Raw genomic sequence first — 4,844 nt, forward strand, 5'->3', positions numbered from 1 at the left:
GGAGAAGGAAAGGAAACATGAATTGAGAGAAATCAGAGGTGAAGATGAACCATGAGAGACTGTGGACTCTGAGAAACAAACTGAGGGTTTTGGAGTGGAGATGGGTGGGAGGTTAGGTGAGGCTGGTGGTGGGTATTAAGGAGGGAACTTATTGCATGGAGCACACTCAGTGCTCCATGTGGAGCATAAAAAATGAATCTTGGAGCACTGAAAAAATAAAAGTAAATTTTAAAAAAAATGTTTGATAAAATTTCCCTGTGAAACTCTCTTGGGTCCTGGATATTGTTTGTTGGGAGTTTTTTTTTTTAATTTTTTCAATTTATTTATTTTCAGAAAAACTGTATTTATTATTTTTTCACCACACCCAGTGCTCCATGCAATCCGTGCCCTCTATAATACCCACCACCTGGTACCCCAACCTCCCACCCCCCCGACACTTCAAACCCCTTAGATTGTTTTTCAGAATCCATAGTCTCTCGTTGGGAGTTTTTGATTATTAACTCATTCTTATTGGTAATTGTTCTGTTTGTATTTTCTATTTCTTGCTGATTAAGTTTTAATAGTTTATATGTTTTTAGAAATTTATCCATTCCATCTAACTTGACCAATCTTTGACATACAGTTTTTCATTCTCATACAATTCTTTGTACTTATGTGGAGATATTCATTATTTCTTCTCTTTCATTTTGTGATTTTTGTCTATTTTAGTCCTTTAACTTTCTTTTTTTTCTTTATTTGTTTTTATTAATTAATGATTTTTTATGAGACTGGCTAGAGTTTTATCAATTTTGTTTGACCTTTTAAAATATTAGCTCCAGGTTTAATCTGTTCTATTTTGGGGAGGAGGAGTTGTATTCTTTTTAATGCTCCATTCATTATTATAGCCTTTTTGTTGTTGTTGTTATTTGTGCTCCAATTTTTATTATTTCTCTTTCTTTGTTTCTTTTTTTTTTTTTCTGTTCGTCTGTTGTTTTTATGTTCCTCTTCTAGATCCCATAGGCATAAGTTTACGTTGTTTGTGATTTTTCTTTCTCCTTCAGCTAGGCTTGTATTACTATAAACTTTTCTCATAGAGCTGCTTTTGCTGTGTTCCAAAGGTTTAGGACCATGGTGTCTTCATTTTCATTTTTTCACGTGCTTTATTATTTCTTTTTTTTAAATTTCCTGCTTAAAATATTCATTCTTTTGTAGTATGTTGTTTAACTTCCATGTGTTCGTGCTCTTTTCATATTTTTTCTTATGGAAAATTTCTACTTTCATAGTATTGTGGTCAGTAGAGATGCAGGGTATGACTTCAATATATTTAACATGTTTTATTTATTTATTATAAAGAGAGAAAGAGAGAGCACAAGCAGGGTTGGGCAGAGAGAGAAGCAGACTCCCTGCTGAGCAAAAAGTCCAATGTGGGGCTCAATCCCAGGACCCTGAGATCATGAACTGAACTAAAGGCAGATGCTTAATTGACTAAGCCTCCCAGGCACACTTGACTTCAATCCTTTTTTTTTTTTCTTTATTTGTTGAGTATTGTTTTGCATCCTTGTATGTGATTTATCCTGAGAAAATATTCTTTGTGTATTGAGAAGAATGCATATTCTGCTGTTTTTGTTGTAACATTCTGAATACAGCTATTATAAGCATCATCCACTATATCATTCAAAGACACTGTTACCTTGTTGATTTTCTGTTTAGATAATCTGTCCATTGATATAAATGAGGCATTTTAATATTGTTTATTTTATGTTTGTTAGTAGCTGCTTTATGTATTTGGGCACTCCCATATTGGGTGCACAAATATTTACAATTATTTTAACTTATTTTTTAATTAATTTTTTTTGCACTATTCCCTTTATTATCATATAGTGCCTTCTTTGTTTTTTTGTCATGGTCATTGTTATAAAATCTACTCCATCCAATATTAGAGTTTTAGGACTCTGGTTTATTTTGACCTCTATTTGCATGATGTATGTTTCTCTACCCCCTCACTTTCACTCTTCAGATGTCTTTAGGTCTGAAAAAAATCTCTCTCTTTTTTAAAGATTTTATTTATTTATTTTACAGACAGAGATTGCAAGTATGCAGAGAAGCAGGCAGAGAGAGAGGAAGGGAAGCAGGCTCTTTGCTGAGCAGAGAGCCAGACATTGGGCTTGATCCCAAGACCCTGGGATCATGACCCAAGCTGAAGGCAGAGGCTTTAACCCACTGAGCTACCCAGGTGCCCCTGAATAAATCTCTTATAGTCAGCAAATGGATTCTTCTTCTTCTTCTTCTTCTTCTTCTTCTTCTTCTTCTTCTTCTTCATCCTATGCTGAATATATTTTTATTTTGTGTTCTGGACTGTCTTTATTTTTGATAGGTTATATATAACAGAAACCCAGGGAGCATCATTCTGTATGGTCATGAATAAATGAAAATAATCTCACCCTAAAATAAAAGTGAAACATTGTTCTGTGGGTACATTTTTACTATCTCAGTATAGTTCTCTGGCCTCAAAGAAAGTGAATGCAGCTGCAATCCTGATGGAGAACCAGCTGAGTGCAGGGTCTTCACCTCCATCCATTGCAGCAATTATTGGCAAGACATCTCAGCCTCCTGGTGGAAACCAGATTTGGTTGTTTTCATTTTCTTTCCTTGTTTTGTTTTGTTTTATATGATAAATAAACAATCACAAATTTTAGCAAACAGGAGCGTGCTATTCAGAATATTCAGAATATTATTATATATGAATAATGAATATTCAGAAGTTATAACAATGTCCCTTTTTTTAATTAGGGTTTTTTTCTTTTTTCTTTTTGTCTGCTTTTGGCTAAATGTTCTATTTATTGCTCAGCATTTGGTCTCATGAATTGAACTGTAATGAGTGAAAAGATATTAAGGTATGTGAAAATTGATAAGGGTCTGTGGATGCTTTTTTATGCATTTTATCATCCTATGTGTTTTGATTAGAGCATTTCATCCATTTATGTGCAATATAATCGTTGAAAAATCTGCATTGTTTGTCATTTTATTGCTTGATTTTTGTTTGTTTTGCAGTTTTTTTTTTCCCCCTGATCTTTGTTCTCTTGCTCTTTCATGGTCCGTTGGTATTCTTTAATAATATCCTTAAATTTTTCACTCTGCTTTTGACATAACTATTTTTTTTAATTTGTGGTTATCATTTGGTTTATATATAATGTCCTCTGTGTACACATCTCCTTTAAGCTGATAGTCACTGCTGATTCTTCTCCTTATTCTTATTCCTATTCTTTATTATTTGCTTAATTTTGAAATAATTCTTTTCTCCTCTCCCTTCCAGATTTCACACACTTGGAATTTTATTTTACATCTTAATGATTTTTACAGAAATATTCATTTTTACTGTTTTTGTATTTCCTAATTTATCCGGTCACTTTTGTTCTCTTTTTTTTTTTTTTTTTCCAATCAATAGTTCTCTTTAGTATTTCTTGCAGGCCTGGTTTCTTTGTTATGAACTGTTTTGTTCTTCTTTTGGTAGAAAACTCTTTATCTCTCCTCCTATTCTGAATAGCAGGCTTGCTGGATAGAGTATTTTTGGCTCAATATTTTTCCCTTTAAGCATTTTGTACATATCATGACACTCCCTTATGGTCTGCAATGTTTTTGGTTAAAAATCAGTTGACAACTTTTGGGGGTTTCTTTGTTTATAACTGTATTCTTTCATCTTGCCACCTTTAATATTGTTTCTTTTTAAGTACTATTTGCTATTTTAATTTCTGTGAGTCCTGGTGTGAACCTCTTTGAGTTGAATTTATTTGGGGATCTCTTTGGCTAATGAATTTAGAACTCTGTTTTCCTCCGCAGATTTGGGGATTTTTATCTATTATTTATTCAAAAAAAATTCTTCTCCCTTTCTCTCTCTTCTTTTCTAGTATCCCTATAATGTGAATGTTATACTTGATGGATTCCCTGAGTTCTCCAAGTCTATTTCCATCACCTAGTGTTTATTTGTGTCTCATTTGTTCAGCTTTATTGCTATCTAGTACTCTATCCTCCAGGACCTTAAACATTCCTCTGCCTTTTGCAATCTACTACTTATTCCATCTACTATTATTTGTAATTATACTTACTCACGTCTTTATTTTTGATATGTTCATTTTATCTCTGTGAGGGGTCACAAAAAGGTCTTCCACCTTTTTCTGAAGCTCAGTGAGTATCTTTATGAACACTAAATAAATTTCTCATTCAGGTATATTACTTATTTCTGTTTCACTTAGATCTCCTGCTGTGATTTTATCATATTCTTTTATTTAAGACAAAAGCTTATGTTCTTATTTTGTTGATCTCTCTGTGCCCTTTTCTTTGTGTTAGAAAAATCAGCTACATCTTCTGGTCTTAAAAAATAGTGACTTTAAAGGGACCTGGGTGACTCAGTTGGTTAAACATTCACTCGTGATCTCAGCTCAGGTCATGATGTCAGGGTCATGAGATCAAGCCCATATTGGGCTCTGTGCTGTGCATATAACCTGATTAAGATTCTCCCTCTTCTGTGGCACCTGTGTGGCTCAGTCAGTTAAGCAACTGCCTTTTGTTCAAGTCATGATCCTAGGATCCTTGGATGGAGCCCTGTATCAGGTTCCCTCTCAGCGGGGAGTCTGCTTCTCCTTCTGCCCATCCTCCTGTTTGTAATTTCTCTGTCTCTATCTCAATAAATGAATGAATGAATGAATGAATAAATAAATAAATAAGTAAATAAATAAATAAATAAATAAATCTTTTAAAAATATAGAAAATATTCTTTTTCTCCTTTTCCCCTTGTCCCTCCCCACACTTTTATGTTGTCTTTCTCAAAGAAGAAGATGAAAATGAAGATGAACATGAAGAAGAAGAAA

The sequence above is a fragment of the Mustela nigripes genome, chromosome 12, assembly GCF_022355385.1.
Source record: "Mustela nigripes isolate SB6536 chromosome 12, MUSNIG.SB6536, whole genome shotgun sequence".
Lineage (NCBI taxonomy): Eukaryota > Metazoa > Chordata > Mammalia > Carnivora > Mustelidae > Mustela > Mustela nigripes.